This window comes from Triticum urartu, chromosome 7A (genome assembly GCF_056163025.1).
Source record: "Triticum urartu cultivar PI428250 chromosome 7A, HENAU_Tu73, whole genome shotgun sequence".
Lineage (NCBI taxonomy): Eukaryota > Viridiplantae > Streptophyta > Magnoliopsida > Poales > Poaceae > Triticum > Triticum urartu.
Genome location: NC_141879.1, coordinates 48,850,295 through 48,870,910, shown reverse-complemented (window position 1 = coordinate 48,870,910; position 20,616 = coordinate 48,850,295).

The following is a 20,616-nucleotide window of genomic DNA, read 5'->3' as shown; positions in this document are numbered from 1 at the left end:
TCCCAATTTCTCTTGTTAATCCAACTACCATGGCTCCTAGTAGCACTAGGGATACAATCATCTCTTGGAAGATGATAGGGTCGTGAACTTAACTGACAAGGTCAATCAACTCTTGAGGATGCACACCGGTTTGTGGTAAATTAAGAGCCATTGCTCGACCGTTCTGTCCGAGTCTAGCACTCGTATATCACTTCATGGTTGGTGTGGTGAAGCCATGACTCTTCTTCGAGAGATCGTACTCATAAGCTATGAAACAATACCGTACAACTTCTTCAATTTGGTACTGGGCCAATGCGATTAATACTGAAATTTGTAAAACATGGATGCGTTTTTTAGTTTTGCTATTTTCAGGTACCTGGATTTTTTTGTTGTGCTAGTCACTTTTTCCTTCTTCCTTCCCTCTTCCGAGCGCACCCGATTGGGAGGCCGGATCTCAACAGAGAAGAAGCACACTACAAAGATTCCGGTCTATTGCAACAAAATTTATTGCTACAACTATGCTTTGTTGCAATCAAACGCAATATTACCACAAATTCTCCGGTTGTGGTAATAGGCCTCACATATTGCCATAACTTAGTTTCGTCGCGATACATACTAACTTTGTTGCAATACATGCCTCATATTGCAACAAACTGTGTCGGCATTGCAATACGATAGTGGTATTGCGACAAACAAATTTCGTTGCACGAGGGCAGTCATTTTGTTGGAATAAAGACTAGGTATTTCAACAGAATAACTATTCGTGGCAATATTCAAAAAGATATTGCAACATCGGCGTGACGTTGTATTACTTACAAATGTTGTTGCAAAAAAGTGGCTAACTATTGCAACAAACTGCATTGGCGTTGCAATATGGTAGCGATATTGCGACAAACAAATTCCGTTGCGCTAGGCAGCCATTTTGTTGTAATGGAGACTAGATATTTCAACAGAATAACTATTTGTGGTAATATTCGGAAATATATTGCAACATCAGTATGATAGTGCATTAGTTACAAGTAAAACAGTGGAAAAATATGTTAGCATGAGAGCATATTATATATACATATTGTACCTATAAAAAAATTACAACATGCGGGCCCGTGACAACATAAAATGACCAACAATGGGGCAGTTTGACATGCATGAAGAAAAAGAAATGATCCGTACCAAGAATCGAACTTGCTACCTCCAAATTTAAGAACCAAGCGATTATCATCGGGCCATCATCACTGTCACGCTTATTTCGACTAAATACAATTTTGGTAAACGTAATGAACGGCTGAGCCAAGGTCCGTTAAAAAGATAGGTGTTGGCTGGCCGGTGAGTAAAATTGGGCTGCGATTCCGTGACTTTGGCCCGGTTTTGCTTCTGGAAGATTCCACCTAGTTTTTCTATTCTCCAAAAAAAACATAGTTTTGCTTCTTTTTCGCCTAGGTTTTTCTAATCAGCTTTTAGTTTGTTTTTCTTCCGGTTTTTGATTTTATTTTCTGCTTCCTTTTCCTATTTTCTTACTTTTTAGTTTCGAATTTTCCCTTTTTTCTTTTCAAATTTCAGTAATTTTTCTAAATTCGTGTATTTAAAAAAATTACCAACAATTTCCGAATTGACCAACTTACTAAAATGCATGATTGGTTTTTGTTAAATTGGGAAACTTTTTAAATTTCGTGAATTTTTTGGAACCGTGATTTTTTTTTCCAAATTTACAAACTTTTTTCCAAGTCACAGAACATTTTCATTTCCACCAATATTTTTTGATGCCACGTTATTTTTCAAAATTGTGGACTTTTTTCAAATATGTAGACTTATTTTTACTTTGGCAACCTTTTTAGAGTTTGAAAACATTTTTTTAGAATTGACGAACTTTTTCTGAAATATATTGAAAGAATCAAAATTCGTGAATCTTTTCTGAGTCCATGAATTTTTTAAAATTTAGTGATCTTTTTTAGAAGTGACAAACATTTTTTTTTCAAAATCGTGAACATTTGTTTGAGGCCACAAATTTTTTTCAAACTCGAAATTATTTTAAATTCTAAAGTTGTTATAGAAGTGTACGGTCAACTATGCCATGGGTCAATGGTCAACCAGTCAAGCGGTCAACATGGTGAACCGGTCGAAACAGCCGAGCGAGCGAGCTGGGTAGAGCGACCTCGCAGAGCTGGGTTGGCCCAGGGCGCGCAGCGCATTTGCGCCAGTTAGCGTTTCTTGCGCCACAAGCGCTATATAGGCGCTCTCCATATTTTAATATGCCATAACACTAAAAATTAAACACATCCAAATCAAACAACTCACAGATTCAATTTTGTTGGTGCATGTCATTAAATCAATAATTCTGCCATTATTCTTGCACGCAAATTGAAATTGACTAAAATTATGAATTTTTTTCTCGCTATGAGATATAAATATTTCTTGTATGTGATGTTTCGTTTGATATGAGATGTGAAAGTAGGGAGCTTATTAGGAAGAAGGAGCCTTTAAATATGTAGCCACGAAAGTAACAGTTATGCTCAGCTCAGGGGCAACCCAAAGGTTATCCCTTGTATACCGGGCTAAGAGCAACTCTAAAAGATCCCACATATTGGCCCGATCCCCAAAAATCGGACCTATATGCGATCTATGGACCAAAGAATGACTATTAGATCCCGCATCTTGGCCCGATCTGCATATTTTTTACTGGAAACCTACAATTGTCCCCCTTGGAGGGGTATATGTACGGGATTTGGGGTTCCAGGATCCTACAAAATCCATTTTGGTAGAAGAATGGGGAGGCAGTGAAGAGCGAGAAAGATCTTACCAGCATCGGCCAAGCATCCTGGTCCAAAGCGAAGTGAGGTATGAAGGTGACTGCCAGGTGTCCTAGTCGTCCTTCTTGGCTGCTCCTAGACTCGTGAACTGAAGGGAGTTATGGTCGGTGTTGTATTGGAGTGAAGGAAGGTCGGAGTTGAACCAGTCAGGATAGCAGACCAGAGACGTTGGCTCTCGCGAGGTAGAGAAGCATGCTGCATTTGGCCACCGAGATAGCAGATCAAGGACGCAAATGGTTCCGGCGAGTCATCTTCAACCTTAATGCTTTTCTGATATTAACTAGTAGATCGTAATCTCACATGTACAGTAAAGCCATAGTGGCCATAACACATCATAATTAAACTTATGGTTTGATCCCTTGCTTCCTAGGGTACTCAATTATAGTGTGCTTGGGACACCCCATTTCCCATGTCACAGACAGTAGCCAGTAGCCCCTATCCTTGTCATTTGACGTGGGTCATAAATAGTGTTGCATCAATCTAGTTTGAGTTAGAGTACATGCCATGATCTTCTAGAATGTCACCGCCTTGATGAAGCCTCGACACAGTCTCTTGTATAGGTAGGCATGGCATGGTAGTGTCCTATTTCTAGGGGATACGATACTATCAGATGATCCCTTGATTATGGGAAACATATCTTTTATAATTGATGAATCTCTCACATAGCACATCCATCCTTATCCCCTCCGAGCTCCCCGCTTTGATGACCTCCTTGTGAAAAAAATGAAAGAAAATAATACAAATTCAATAAATGCAATCCTTTCGCATCGAGTCCTTTTATGTGTACTAGTTGCCAGGAAAAATACTGAACTTGCAATATGATCAATTTGAAAGAACAAAAATCCTTCACAAAACAAGGTATCATGTATGAACATTCATTTCCAAGGTGATGGCTATATTCGTTCCATAGTTTATGATAATGTGCCCAAATTGGGCACATAGGTGCATCTTTCCATTACAAACAATGTTGACAAACATAAAAAAACAATGTGGACAAATAGAGTTTCTAACATTTTCTTAAAAGAAATTCAATTTTCACAGTTTAAAAAATGGGTATTTTTTGTGAAGCAAGTACAAAACCATGGGTTTAAAATGGCACCACTCAAATTTTCATAGAAAGTAGACCATATTTGAGAGACAATTCCCAAGTTTCATGGGTTCTTTCGTACATTCATTGCATATAATTCAAATTTAAATCACAAGTGCATAAAAATGTTGGTAAAATTTTGGTTTAGAAAAATCCTACTTATATCCCTTAAAAGGCCTTTAAAAGGGAGAAGAAAGAAAAAGATAAGGGAAGAAAAAAAAGGAAAAAATATTACGAAAATTTTTACGGAGTGCAAAAATATTACACTAAAAACTACATCGTGTTTTGATTTGTCAAGGTAGCCCTCCCACGGATCACACATCGGAACCGTTGGATTTGCTTAGATCGAACGGCTGCGGCCCTGCGGTTGCCCTATCCTTTTATCTCCTCTCTCTCTCCTTATCCCTTCACACACACGCCTACCCATCGAAGCCGCCGCATACCATGCCGCAAGTCGCGTGAGGCCCTCATGCCGCCGCCGCTCGCTCCTTACTCTGTAGGTTGCCAACGCAACCCTGTGCCCAGGGTCGTTCCGTCCTTCCCATAAGGCTCGAGGAAGCCCAAGGAGGCGGCCATGAGGAGCGCGCAGCCACCGGAGTCCTGGGCAGATCTAGCCGGGGCCGTCGGCAGCCATCCTCCCTCCGGGCGGCCATGAAGAATTTACGAAAAAGGGTCTCCCCCCGCTTTATATTCTAAAGCAGCGAACAACTTGAGCCATACAACACGACACCACACCACAACGCACCCAAGGCAAGACACAAGGGTGTTAAGGTTCAGCAACACCACTTTGGACAACTCCCAACACACACAAGATATACATTAAGCAACGCTAGGAGAGGCCGAAGCACTCAAAGCAACACACTAAGAGACGAAGCTGAGCGTCGATGATCCGAGAACTCCAAGACGGTGCCTTCAGGAAGGGCATGCCGCAAGAACGCCACCATCGCCCGATCCAAAGGATCTAGATTTTCATCCGGAGATATGCGGAGGCCACGAAGCAACCGCGACGAGGCCTTCAAGAAGGGAACGACGCCCAAAGACGCCGCCCCCATCGGTCTGACCAAAATCAGACAAGGTTTTCACCCCGGCAACACGCTCCACCCCGCCACGGAACACCGACCACCAGCCGCCACGCCGCCCACGCAACCATGACGGCCGACCAACACCTGAGCTGCGAGCCCCGCCCACGAGCACCGCAACTCCCACCAGCCGGGCCGCCGCCCGGCATCCAGATCCCCTAAAGCACCTCCATGGGCATGAGCTGAGCGTCGACCAGCAATCCAAACCATCAATGGAGCCGCCGGTGACCAGCCTAACCAGAGCAAATCCGGCACCAGGAGACACCAGGCGAGAGAAAGGGGGAGGAAAGGGAGCGGACCTCGTCCACGACCGGCGCATCCTCGCGCCGGAGATGGGTGGCCTCATCGCGACAGAGCCACCCCTCCCTCCCAATGGCCTAACCAATGGCCTCCCCCACGCCACCTCCAGTGGCGCCCCGCCATGGCTCCCGACCGAGATCCGCAAATGGCCAGAACCAGCCACCCGCCCATGACGGGGGAGCGCCGGACCGAACGTTGTCCACAGCCGAAGAGGAGCACTAGGAGGACCACCATGAGCCAGCCGCAAACGCACAGACGCCAGATCCAGCTGCCGCCGCTGCACACCCGCACCGCATCGAGAATCCGCCACAGCACAGCAGGAGCGACGCTGCGCAGTCACGGACCACGCTCAGAACAGCGACCGTAGCCGCCGCCTCCATCCCGCGCCGCCCGCCAAGACCAGCACCAGAGCCAGGGGCCCGACCCGATCTAGGCGGAGCACGCCACCACCAGAAGCCGCCCGTGCGCAGCAGCCGCGCTGCGAGCGCGAGCCCAGGCCACCGACGTCCGCCAACCCGCGCGCAGGCCCGCCACAAGCACACGTCACTGCGCCGCCGCACCCCACGAAAGCACGGCGCCTCCGCTCGTCAAGGACGTCCCGCGCCAGCCTCCAGGCGACGAGCGAGAGGGGAGCAGAGGCCCCGCCGCCGCCAACGCACCCCGGGCTTCGCCCGGCGACGCCTGCCGGCGGTGGCGTGGGAGGAGGCGGGAGGAGGGGGTGGGGGAGGTGGCGGCTAGGGTTCCCCCCCAGGGCGCTCGCGGGAGCGCCGCTGGAGGGGGGAGGGGATGGTGGTGTGTGGCCATGAAGAATTTAAACGGCTTGAGCAGAACTAGCGCATGGACCATGTGCGCCTCCCGCGCTAGGAGCCACCGGTCCTCGTTATCTACTAGCATCCACGAGGAATCCATCCATATATAAGCTACCTTCCACAATAATCCATCTAGCAGGCTGCTTGCTTGTTTGTGTGCTAGTGCAAGGGGAGCAAGATACGAGGACGTCATTGAGGGTACATGCCCGCTGGTAATTGATTCTGCTGGTAATAATCGTAGTACGTACGTGTTCCTGCCAGTTTGGTTCTCAAAGTTAACATCACAGGTTCGCAACTACACCGAGGGGGAAAGTGTAGCGCCACTACTACCGCCCTATTGCTTGATTTTAACACACGTCATAAAATAGATACTACTAATAACAATCATATGTGTTGTACATCTTACTTAGATCTTAGATGGTACTAACAACAACCGTAAATTAGATTGTACAATTGTCCAGTGCAGAAAAGTGAGTAAACATATGTATATTCAGCATGATTCCTTTGTCTGCAGAATGTCACGCATTTAAAAATGTCAAAGGATGTGACGATGCAAGGAAAGAACTTGAGTAGTGTTCTACTCGCCTTGGTGGAAAGGCACCAAAGATAATTTGTTCTATGCCAGTCTGCAACGTGCATTTTCAATCTGCTATGGACCTGTCTTTATAGAATATTCTAGATACATATTTGTAGCTTAAGATATTTTTGGTTCAATGTTGATTCAATATCTCCGAACCATTAATAATTTTTATTTTTTCTGAGAATGCTTTTAACTGGAGCTCATAGAATTGGGAAGAACCTGTTCGCTAGCTTCATGTTATTCTGAACCGAGTAAAAGAACACACCATCTATGAGGTACTTGCTATGCTTCGTACTTTGTTTTCACACACAAACAATGGATGTTAACTATGTATGTGGGAATAGAATGGTCAAAAATTCTTGTATTTTCACTTTTCCGCTTCCATGTTTTCTAGCAAAATGCTTCATTATATTCACTGAAAACTTGTGATGATTATTTGGTTTGCAAATTTGTGTCCTCTTTAATTCGTAGCAGGGAACATTGCCCTTACTTTGCATGATAAAACACTTGGAAGGGTTTTGAAGAATCTTTTTTTTAGCAGTGAGAACAACCTTGATCATGAAATAAACCTCCTTTTTGTTAGACATAAAAGAACCATCGCCAATGCCTATCCTTCTACTACCTGCAGTAGGACCAAATCTAAGAGAAGATGGCCAGAACAACTTATTTTTAGAGTGGCTGTGGGATGCACAGACCTGGAACAATGGGATTTATGTTTGTTATATCAGTGGGAACAATAGCACTCGATGTCAACTAATCTATGGTCGATACATGATATATTTGTAATGAAAACTTGTAGCTGGGTTGAGCAAATCCGTCGCAATGGCACAGTCAGCATCAAGTTGAATAATTGTGTCGGGCCCTATTTCCGAAGTGCTAAAGGGGTATGCTAGGGCGACCCATATTCTCCTTTCTTGTTTAATATGGCCGTGGAATGCCTCACTAAAATGATCAAGAATGCCCAGAACAATAATCTCATTGTTGGGTTAGCTTCGAATCTTATTCCACATGGAGTTGCGGTGCTGCAATACACAGACGACACGATCATCTGTCTAGAGCACGATATGGAAAAGGCCGTTAATCTTAAACTCCTGTTGTACGCTTTTGAAATGATGTCTGGCCTCCAGGTTAATTTTCACAAGAGTGAGATCTTAACCGTTGGGGGGGATGCCCAGACTACTAAGGCTTATGCTGAGCTATTCAATTGCGATATAGGTCAATTCCCTCTTAAATATCTGGGCATGCCAGTGAGCTACACGGCTTTGAGAAACTCTGACTGGGATTTCATAGTTGATAAATATCTCCTTGGATTTGATGCCTGGGTTGGTAATGCTGCTTCTATGGGAGGGAGACACACCCTTCTAGACTCAATAGTTACTCAACTCTCTCTGTACCACATGTCTATGTGGCTGATGAACAAAACTTTTGTGGAAAAATTGGACAAACATAGAAGAAGATTCTTCTAGCAAGGGTGTATTAAAAAATGGAGATATCACTTGATCAGATGAAACATGATATGTAGATCTAAAGAGAAAGGGGGGCTGGGTATTAAAGACCTACGCAAACAAAATATTAGTCTGATGCTCAAGTGGTGATGGAAGTTAGACACCCAGAAAGGGATATGGCAAGATATTGTTCGGGCTAGATACCTTCGCAACCAAACTGTTGCAACTGTTAGCCCTCGTTTTTATGATTCACCCTGTTGGAAAAAATTGCTGAAAATCAAAAACCTGTATATGATAGGCAGGAAACTGTGTGTAGGGACAGGTAACCTAACCAGGTTATGGAAAGACTCTATCAATGGGTTAACGCCTTTCCAAGAACAATTCCCATGCCTGTTTGATATTTGTGTTGATCAAGATTGTACACTAGATAAGCTAAGCTCCATAACCTGTTCTAGCTTTTTCCGCAGAAGATTGAATGCTGATTTGATAGACCAGTGGTCTAACCTTCAAGGGCAGGTGCGGAATTTGAACTTACCGAATACCCCTGACTCGGTATATTGGTACCTGAATAAATCTGGCAAATATACTACCAAATCCATGTATAAATGGCTCGAAAAGCCCCTTAGTGGCTGCAACTATAGATGGATTTGGAAGGCCAAGATCCCTCTCAAGATACAAATCTTTCTTTGGCAACTTTCACAAGACGCCATCCTGACTAGGCAGGTGATGCGACATCGAAAATGGCCTGGGAACCCTGTGTGTTCCTTTTGCCAGCAAATTGAAACTTCCCAGCACTTGTTTTTTGAATGTTCTGTTGCCAGAGTGGTTTGGAGATCTATTGGAGTAACTCTGGGGACTGATCTTTGCCCCAAAAATTGCTGGCAGTTTTTTGTTTGGTGCTATTCTTTCATCCCTGAGTACGAACGCTTTTATACAGTGGCCTTGGGCGCAGTCACCTGGTTCATCTGGCTGGCACGGAATCGTGCTACCTTTGAGAAGAAGATGATCAAATCTCCTTTTGAGATTGTTTTTATGGTGGTTTCTTTCCTTCTTTATTGGGCAGGGCTTCAGGCGGGAGACGAGTCAAGCGGCTTCGGGCAGGGGCGGAGATGATTCGCGATGGGACGATGATGTTGATGCAAGCCTGTGATGCGCTATCAAGATTGGAGAATGAACAAAGGAAAAAGGAGCTCCTCAAGCACCCCATGCCTTGCGCTGCACATCTTTTACCACCCCTGTTCATTGGAACAGTGGGCTTCTGTCTGAACTTTGGCTCCTGGTGTTTTGCTGTCATACTTTCTTGTGACTTCTGGGCTGTCATCTGTAATAGGTATAGATGTTTGGTGCTACTAGGTTTTCGCCCCATAGTGGACGTTTCGATGGCGAGCGGGCGCTGTGGGTTTCCTAGTAGTGTGTTGAACTCGCTCTCCCCCTCTCCCTGTTCTTAGTCTCACCCTTGTTATCTCAGACTGGTTGTATTTCCGTTCTAAGTAATGGAAAGGGGGTTAGCCCGGTTCAAAAAAAAAATTGTAATGAAAACTGCAATAACATGTGCGATTTGCGGAGTGTAATGAAGTTTAAAAGTTCTATTACTACCACAACTGAATATATATAGTATGTACATTTTCAGCACATGAGCTCACATGCTTTTCTTTTTCAGAAAATTCAAAGAATGGAGTGTAGATAGTTCAGAGAGAAAATTTGTCATATAGATTATCTTGAGTCGAAGTTTGCATGAATTTCTGTTTTTGCTTTTTTCTATACAACCCAAAAGACGTAAAGATTTTCATGAAACTTGAAACCTTGATATAATAATGAATCCAACATCCCTAGAGTCGCATCAGATTAGGCAAAGAGAATAGACATATAATATTTCTTATCATTTGAATATTGGCAACTGATATTGATGAGAAATATATTCATCTATATTTTGAGCACAAGCTTCTCAACTATGTTCTGTATTAATACAATTTCGTAATAAATTTAGGTTCTTATTTTTTGATTTTTTAATTGTTTGTTAACAAGAATAAAAGACAAAAAATCTTCAAAAGGCTTTACGTGCATTGCACGTGCAAGCTAACTAGTTTGTTAATGCATAAAATCTTGGTTTGGGTTAAATTGCTAAACCTTCAAGAATGTTCATTGGAGTGAGGACGTGGTCGGACATTCACCCTACCATCCATCGACTCATTGTTGCTGATATCATAGTGCATACAACCTTTTTCACATGTGTTATCTTATTTCACCATGGATAATGCACTGCTTATGTATATTCATTTGTTGTATGCTTTACATGACAGATGGGACTTGGAAGATACACCAGAAACAGAATAAAAAGTTCTCAAAATTGCGGAAGAGCGATATAGAGGCTGGCGATCAACTCTAAGCTCCACTTACAAGGCATACAAAACAGATGCAACTAGATTGGCTATCTGCTGTTAGATTTACAACCAGAAGAGTGGGAATTGATGATTGAGTACTTTGGCACTGATTCAAAATTTCAGGTTATCTCTAAGATCACTCTTTGTCTACCATGTGTTAAGATGAAATTGCTTTTCTGTCTGGTTATATTTGGTTTTGTTGAATTGATAGGAATGCAGCCAAAAGAACACCGATAGTCGTAAGAAACAGAAGACAAAACACATAATTGGATCAAAAACTTACTCGCAACTAAGTTTTGATAAGGTATGAGTCTAACTAAATATGATGCCTCGCTGCTAACTATGGTTTCATTTTTCAAGCATCTCATTGGTATATTACTTGCAGAGAAACTTGAAAACTGAAGAAGAGCCAGATTGTATTGTTCTGTGGGAACTCACCCACACAAAGAATGGAACATGGTCTAACACAGAGTCCCAGGATGTTTACATGAGTACACTAACTTTTGGTTATTCTATAGTTATTCAATGATGTGCATTCGGCATGCTACTACATCAGCTGGGATTATTCATGCATTGGATCGTGTTATTCTTGTGTCATCTATTATAGTGTCAATATTGATGCCGCACCTATAATTGTTCTTTCCGTTTTTAGGACAAAGCAGGTCTAAGATGTTGAAAACAAAGATACTAAAACTCATGGTCCACTTTCAAGTGAGCATGTCATTGGCCTTCATAATTAGCTAGCTGCTGCTTCTCTTTCACCGTGCATTGTTGCTACATCAAGTCACAACTTAAAAAAATGAATATGTGCTAGATAGGGACATGAATTTAACTGAAACTATAGAGTGAGCCACAACTTAAATCAATAGTGGAAGATTTTAGTACATGTATTTGTGCTTATGTTTTAGGCATTTACACTTGTAAAACTGTTCTGATCCCTTAGTTACATGCTTGCTGACACAATATTACTCCAGTTAGTCTGGCGGCAGTTCTTTTTAACAATGGGCAGGAATAATTGTATGGCGTATGTTATGTTCGACTCATTAACTAGAACTTTTTTTTGATTTCTTGATTGCAGGATCCAAAGAACTAGCTCGACTGGACTTTAGATCATGGACAATTTAGTCTTGGAACTTAATTAGGATGGCTAAATTACATTTGAATTTCATTTGATGGATATTTGCTATGAGAATTATGAATTTTATGAATCTACATATTATACATATGGTTTTGAATATTTTAATTGAATGCCTGTATTTTTTTAGGTTGCAATAGGCTATTGCCACAACCCGCTTTTGGTTGTCACATGTTAGTACCATGAAAATTTAAATTGTCGCAATAGTTTCTCGCTACAAACATTTCACCTGTTGTGATATATATTTATCACCGCCAAAACTAGTATGTTGCAATTTCTTGTTACGAAGACTGGAATATTTGTTGCCATAACTTAATGCCACAAGTGTAGCAGTTCGTGGCAAAATGCCTAATGCCACAATAACAAGGATTGTCGCCATAGTTTATTGCCATAATTGACTATTGCCATGGAACAGTATGCACGACGAAACGAGCGTCGTTAGCATAGATTGTTTCCACAAATGTTTATCGCCACGAGCAATCAGCTGCCATGATTCGTTACATGTTGCATTAAAGCTATCTCCACAAAGAAAATTGTGGTATCAGATAAGTGTTGCCACGGGAAAACATGTGGTGACTTCCCACATGGCTGTTGCAATAGCACACTTTATTGCCACAGTTGCTTTTTCGTGGCAATAACCTATTACCATGCGTCCAGTCGCAACGGCTGCCAACGAATGCTGTTTTGTGGCAATAGGTACTTATCACCACAAATCGACATGTATTGCGACGAACAATTTTGTTGCAATAGACCTGGATCCTTGTAGTGGCAACCTCGCCGGACAAGAACCAAACCCACTATCTATCTTATGGGAGAAGCCATAGTCTCATTATCTATATTAGGGGTGTGACAGGCCAATATTTATCTTAGGTACGGGGGATGCAGGGGATCGCCAATATTATTCACAGGTGATGCGGGGCTTAGAGGAATAGCCCGGGCAGCGGCCAACACGGCGGTTGGGGTAGGTAGACGGGAGGACGGAGCGGATGCAAGTGATTAGGCTTGGGTAGGCCGCAGGGGAGGAGGACGAACCGTCGTGTAAGGAATAGGAAGAAGATACGGGAGCAAGAAGATGAATAGGCCGCGACATAGATCCTGGGCGTGAAAGTGACTGATGTAACTTTTTTAGGCACCCGTTAAATAGACAATCCTTTCTTTTTGAAAAAAATGGGTGGCTTATATAAATCATGAATTCAGGTCGTGGAGGAAATTTTCACCTGCTATCAATCTTACTTAATCCAGTAGAGCATCTACATCGAGCATCCTGAAATCCTCCTCGAACTTGGTACTCCCCTACTACCGATAGTGCCTATTTTAAATAATATTTAAGTACGAGTAAATAAAGATAAATCAGGCCTTCATGGATAATGGCAATTTTCTAGGCATGTGATATATCGTAAGTATGTGGCCTCTCCTTGCCTAGTCTAGCTCTATAAATTGCAATATTGCTAGGCACAACGTTCTTCGTAACAACTAGCACCAACCACTCTTTTTTTCTCTCAAGGGAAAAAACTAGCACAAACTACTACATGCCACAAAAAACAAAGCTCTTGAAGTAAGACCAAGAATCTGATCGCTCAAATCACATAAGGAAACACATTGTCACTCACCGCTGATCGTTCCCACCACATTTTCTATTTTTTATGGTAACACATTGAATATGTGGCAATCTGAGATGTATTGGCAACACAAAGGAGTTGGAGACATCGGGAGAGGAGCAACCTTTGCTTGGCGAATCCAACAACCAAGTAGATTCGCAGCGACACTACATAATCCAATAGGCATGCCTCCTAGTAGCATGAGGTATACAACTATCTCTTGAAAGGCACCAAGTCTGTGAACTTTCCTCGCAAGACTACTCGGGTTCCTGAGGAGAGGCATACAACTCTTTAATGCGTTAGGAGCAATCTGTGGCTGGTGCGGTGAAGCCATGCATGCCTGTCCTCCGAGAGAACGTGCTCCTGATCTTGACAACAAAGATGTGCTTCCTCAGCCGGTCTTAATGTTCTAGGCACATACCTTCGAAAGCACCTTAATGTTGGTCATTGTATTTTTCCGCGTACTAAGTATGAAGATCATATTTTGCAAACAATGTGATCAACATTGAGATTTAGGGAACGTGGATGCCTTGTACATAAAAAAATCAGGAAAGTGGCACGGAAGATTCAGATTTTCAACTATCAGTTTTACTACTAAGAAAAATAATTGTGCAGCTCCTCTAAGCATGCTCACATTATATCCCCAAAGCCAGAATCCAGTTGCGACCAACAAAATCGTCCAGGGCCTATAGAAAAGAAAAAGGAAAGCTCGCATGATTCTCCAACAACCTCAAACAGAAGAAGGAATAGAAGAAAATGTCATCGTCTGCTCGCGGCCCTGCCTCCGCCACTAGATCGGCTCTCCGCCGGGCACCCCATGCAGACGCAGGCACGTTGTCCTCTTCCGCTGTCAGAGCTGCTGGGATGCTCCACAGGTAGGTTTGTAAGGGCATCTCCAGCCGCGTCCCCAACAGGCCCTTCTCAGACGTTTTTGCCGCGCAGCGTCAAAAAAACGGTCCAGTCGTGTCCCCAGAAGCCCGTTTTTCGCCGGCTCGGGTCAAAACTGGTGCCGGCGGACCCAGGCCGAACCCGGCGCCCTGGGGGCGCTTGAGGAGTCGGCACAATCGAAAAAAGGCGCGTGGGTCCGCCCTGGCGGCGACCCGAGGGCCTTTTCCCGTCGTTTCTTGCCGCTCGCTCGCCTTCCTCCCGCCATTCCCTCCCTTTCTCCCGCCAAACCCCCTCCCGCTCGCCTTCCAGTCGCCGCCATGCCGTTGAAGAAGTATGCCATGCCGCACGCGGCGGCAACCACGACTGGCACCGTGGCCCAGCCGAAGCAGAGGAAGCCGAGGGCGCCGCCATTGAAGCCACCGGGCATGTCCTACGCCGAGTGGAGGGTGGAAGTTCAGCGACACGACGCAGTCACCGCCGACCGGCGGAATAGGGCCATCGCCAAGAAGGCCCGCGATAACGCGGCGCGCGCGGCGGCGTCCTCCTCATCGGTCGACCACGCGGGGATGATGAATCCACCCGTCGTCAGCCACGCCCAGTACGCGCCCTGGGGACAGCAAGGCGTCGGATCTCCATGGGGATCGTCGTCGCCCGGCTACGCCAACGGCGACGCGCACGGTGGGTTCAACCCAAACGTGACCTTCCCCCATGGCCACCCCGCGACGCGCACACCCTCGCCCGCCTTCGTCGGCGTGCAGTACCCTCCATACAACTACTCGCCGCCCGCCTACGCGTCCACACCGACGCCCCATCTCCGCCATGGACCGCTGCCCTTCTCGCACCTCGGCGACACCGACGACACAGGAGCCGACATGGATGACATCATCGCGACAGGATCGACCGCGGCCGCCGCGTCTCCCGAGTTCGCCACCCAGGACGAGGTAGTGAATCTCAGCGGCGACATGGAGGCCGAGCTCGGCTACGTCTACGGCGAGGACGCGCACGAAGCGCAGGAACCCGAGGAGGAGGAGGAGGACGAGGAGGAGGAGGAGGAGGAGCCGGCTCCTGATCCAACGAAGGTGCGCCAGAAGAAGAAGCGGGCGGCTAGGCCAGGCGAACCGCGCATCAAGTGGACGTCCAAGGAGGAGGAATGCCTCGCCGAAGCATGGAATGTCGTCTGCCTCGACCTGACCACCGGCGCGAACCAGAGCTTCGAGACGTACTGGGACCGCATCAAGGCCGAGTTCGACGAGCGAAAGCTCGTCGACCCCTACTTCAAGGGCGTCTACATGCAGCGCGGCTGCAAGGCGATGGCGAACCATTGGGGGCGTATCCAGGGGGCGTGCAACAAATGGCATGGAATCGTCGAGGAGGTCGCGGCTCGCCCGGAGAGCGGCGCCAGCGTTGAGGATCAGGTACGCACGCCGTTCGCCCGCATCTCTTCGTCGTCTACGCCCGCCGCTCGCCAACTGTTTGTTCCTCCGCGCAGTTGCTGCGCATGTTCATCATGTATCGGCGCGACAATCTCGATGCCGACTTCAAGTTCCTCCACGTCTACAAGCGCATAGACAAGTGCGAGAAGTGGGCGGAAGTCCGACGTACCCTCGACAAGGCCAAGGAGACATACAAGACGGACGCGGCAGAGGGGCGGCCGGACGGCCACAAATTCGCAAAGAAGCGGAAAAACGCCGATGCGGCAACCGCGCGAGTGCAGGAGTCCATCGAGCATTGCCTCGCCGACGCCCAGGCCCGGGCCGTCCTACGTGAAGAGAAGACCGAGGCGCGGTGGTCGTCGTTGATGTCGAACAACGCCATCAAGCTCGACCTGCTCCGGACCAACGTCGACCTGCTCCGGACGAACGTCGCCGCGAAGAAGAGGACCACCGACATGGCTTTTCTGATGGACGGGGCGGACATGCTCTAGAGCAACGACGAGCAGCTCAGGGCGTGGTACATGGCGGAGCGCGGCCTCATCCTGAACTAGATGCAGACGGCAACGCCGACGACGCCGATGACGCCAGCTCCCGCGCCCACGGCCACACGGACGCCAAGCCCGAACGACGCCTCTACATCGCCGCCCAGCAGTACCGAAGCCGTGCCGACACAGCCCAGCACCGAAGCAGCTCCGACACCGCCGAGCCCGCGCACGCCGACTCCGCCAACGCCTGGAGCCGACCCCACCGAGTGATTCATTGCGCACGCGAACTTGCGGCGTGCGACGCTCTGTTTTTTTGTAATGCCAGACTACATCCGATCGCCGAATTTATGGCGTCTTTTGTGAGCGGGAACGACCTAGTTCAAATTTCCCGCATCCTGGGGCCGGCGCTTGGGGGCGTGACTGGGAGGTAGGTCGCCCCCAGAGGCCGAACTAGCACCGGCACGCCCCCAGGCCACTCTATTTAGGTGTCCTGGAGGGCCGAACGGCTGGAGATGCCCTAAGTATTAGGCTGTCCAACAGATTGATCCATCGATCGGTGGCCATGGGCGCATGCTATTGAGACTCGCTCAAGACAGCGGCGGCAGGAATGGAGACGCGCATGCCCCTAAATAGTGCGGTGTGGGCTGCCTAGGATGCTGCATCTCCCAAAGTAAACCTGAGTAGGACCTCCTTCTCCCCTTCGGTTCTTCTGGTTCTTAGCCACCAGTGGACTGGATCTTGGCTATCTCTGTAACTGGTTCTGCAATGTAAATCTCGCATTATTTCCGGGGTCAGTTTTTTTTAGAAAAGGAGGATGATCTCCGGCCTCTGCATCTGAGCGATGCATACGGTCACTTTATTAATTATTCTCACAAGACCTTACAAAGCCATACAACAACAAGACTAAAGCCACCGTCTAAGCAACAACTGTCGCTACACCTATCCAATTGATGAAGGGGCGCAGATAGTCTGGGCCTAATACCAAACAGACATCGCAGCTAAACCTAAACATTTAATACCTGAGGTCCCAACCAGGACGCCTGCCGGGTATGGGGCACCTACCAGTCCGGCGCACTCCTCAACCAGGACGCCTGCCGGGTATGAGGCCGCCGCAGCCACCTGCCACCAATCCATCTTCAGAGCTGTACTGTTGCATGTACCGTGCCAGGTCTCTCTGCCATCGACGCCACGACGACGCCCAACAGCATTGTCCTCCTGCGCGAGTCCATCCTCCCACAGCAAACTCTGAATCTGCACTGCACCAGGCCGTCAAGATCCGTCGCCATCAGTGTGTAGGATGAAGCACCGCTCCACCAAAGAATCCATCCTCTGGTCCCTCGATCACGTGTGTACCTCCAAGAATGACGCCCCAAGGGAGGAACGACACCAGAGCGCCGCCCAGAGGTAGCAGAGAGTGGCCTTGAACTTCTCCACGGCGATGCCTTCAAGAAGGGGACGACGCAGATAGCGCCGCCACCGCTAGCCTTAGCAGAAGCCGAAGGCAAGTTTTCACCTAGATCAGTTCGAAGGGATCCAACTCTCATGCTCAGGCCGCCTTCACCACCAGCACCACCAGGCAGACCCTGGAGTACCGGCAGATCAGCGAGCCGCCAGCACCACCGCGTCCAGATCACCGGCCAGGCCGGGTCGCCGCCATCCCCCGTGCCGTCCGGGTCAGAGCCGGAGCCGCCAACCGCGCACAGGGACCACCGCCACCTGCACAGGCCGGAGCGCCGCCGAGAGCCCAGCACCCGCCACCGCTTGCCGAAGCCATCCGCCGCCCGAGCACTGGCGCCACCATGGAGCCATCAGATCGGGGAGGAAGATGTCGCGCGCCGCCACCCTCGCGGACCCCGCCGCATGCCCGAGCGCCGGCGCCACCGCGACGCCATCAGATCGGGAGGAGGAGGAGCCCGCGCCTCGCCGCCCCGTGCAGACCACGCCACCGCCAGCGTCCCAGCGCCACCAAGCAGGGGAGCCCTACCCAGATCCGTCGGCGGCCCGACCTGCCGCCGAGCCAAGCGCTGCCGCGAGGGCCGGCCGTCCCGCGCCGCCCAGAAGCCTCGCGAGAGGGGAGGGAGCCCCGCCGCCGCCGACGCATGCGCGGGCTTTGCCCGACGGCGTCCCCTGGCGGCGGCGAGGGAGAAGGAATGCCAGAAAGGGGAGCGGCGGCGGGGAACTAGGGTTCCGCCTGGGCCGCTCGTGGGAGCGGCACAGGGGACGGGGGCTAGCACATCACATGTTGGCTAAATATTACTATTCGCAAAAAAAAATTACATTCTGACTAAATGCATCCTTCCGGGGTCAGTTTGGCCTCAAGCCTCAACTGAATTTATCTCGAATGCACGAATGTTTTCTCAAATTGGATTAACAAATGCAATCGACACTACTACATATGCGGATAACCAATCAACATGCAAACGTCGTATTTTGGTCTGTATCTTTTCAACCAGGCTCTACTCATCTCAGGTGATCAACCTATATGCAGGTTAGCAACCCACGCTCAGCCCAGGTGATCAACAACCAGGACCGAGTCCTACGGAGACCATGGCCACAGTCCAACGTACGGCGTGATCGCATGTTCTGTTGTAATGTACTGTACGTGTCAGCTAGGGTCTGATTTGTAATGTACGTACCGTACAGTCGCACTACTGGACTTGGTTACCTTTTTTTTTGTCATCATCTCCTTCCTATGAGAGGATACAGCCAAGTCCAAAGTACCAAACCAAATAAGACAGCTGGGGCAACAAAACAATCATGCCCAAAAACATACAAGAAATAGAAAAAAGCCACCGAGTGGCAGATTAGCAGGCGGCCCTATGAAGTTGATAGCCTGCACACAGTAGCCAGAAGCGCGTCCAGCATGCGCCCAAGACGGTCGTGGTCACGCTCCTAGCAAGCGGGTGCAGTGCTGCCAAAAAGCAAGAAATTTGAAGAGCAAGTCAAATGCCTGCCGCTGAAAGATCCGCTCAATCACCATTAGCGGGTCGTCCATAAGGTCCACATCATATGCTTCAAAAAGAAAAGAAAAAGTATGCACGCTGAGGCAAAGCCTTTTGCTTAACTAACGACTGAACCACTTGGCGGCAAGCCCAAGCTTAAATGTTTCGTTGGGATCATCTTCTGTGCTAACGAAGGATTTTTGTTTTCTTTTTGTAGGCTATGGTCTGCGTTAGGTTCTTTTCTTCGAGCAATCAACATGAGCTCTCTTTTTACTGGCTAATAATCACGAGCTCTGCCTCTTGAATAAGAAGAAAAATTGACCGGTTATGAATCATTTATATGCCTCAGAATAAGAAGAAAATTTGACTAGTCACTAGCAGGATATTTTGCCACCAGATCCAGGAAACCTCTGACAGCCTGCTGATTCATCTTTTGCGCTCTACAATGATGAGCTAGGAAGGACTAGAGTACTTTGCTGCTACTTAGCTACCAAAACCTCGGTGTTTAATTTCCCTACTAGATCATTGAAGGTTGTGTTGTTGCGCTGTCAATTTTGGCCCTTTAATAGTAGGTTTTGACAAAAAAAATTAGAAATCTTTGTAGGCATGTTGTCGGAGCTGCATCCGGAGCCATATGCCGAACTGCCCTCCGGCGACGAACGCTGGACAGAGGTAGAAGAAGATGAACATAAGACACTTGGTTATGGGACGAACGCCCCAACAACATGTACGTTGGCTTCTATTCCACTCACCTAACTAAAAGCAAACGGGATTGCAATCTTAAATAGCTGACCCACACACTCACACAGTCGGATGGCACTAACCGCACGACTTGCATGTACAACTATCCTCTTGTTGATCTAAAGAAAGAAGCTCTAAGTATTACTAAGCTTCACAATAATTTCAAGATCACTAAGATCAATTGTCAGAGCAATATGGTGGTGCACGAGATTGCGGATTTTAGTTTTTACATTAGGTCGGATGGTGTTCTTCTTAATAGTGTTCTGCTCTTTGTGGCGTATGCTGTTAGGCATAATTGTATGAACCTTTCAATTAAATAATGTATGGGAGGGAATTTTTCAAGAAAAAAAAAGCCACACAACTCGTGATGCATATGAAAATCCGGAGAAATTGACGGACCTTCCATAGTTCCACTTCCTATGCACAAAGAATGGAAATTGATTGATTCCATAATGATGGACGTACTTGGTACTCCCCTCCTACTGATAAGGTATGTTTTAAAGTAATTCTTATGTACGAGTAACTAAAGGTAGATCATGCATTCATTTGAAATGGCAATCTTCTAGGCATGTGAAATATTAGAAGTATCTGTTCTCTCCTTATTGTCTCCTTTCCTGGTCTTGCCCTATAAATTGCAACATTGCCAAACACAACGTTCCTTGTAACAACTAGCACCAACACTCATTTTCGCTTGACAGAAAAAACTAGCACCAACTACTATATGACACAAAAAGCAAAAATCTTGAATAAGAGCAAGAATCCGACTGCTCCCACCCCATAAGAAAACACATTGTTATTCTCCTCTGCTCGTTCCAATTTTTTTCCCTATTTGTCATGGTAACACATCGAATAGGTTGCTATCTGAGATGTATTGAGTACACGAGGGACTTGGAGACATCGGGAGAGAAGCAATCATTGCTCGGTGAATCC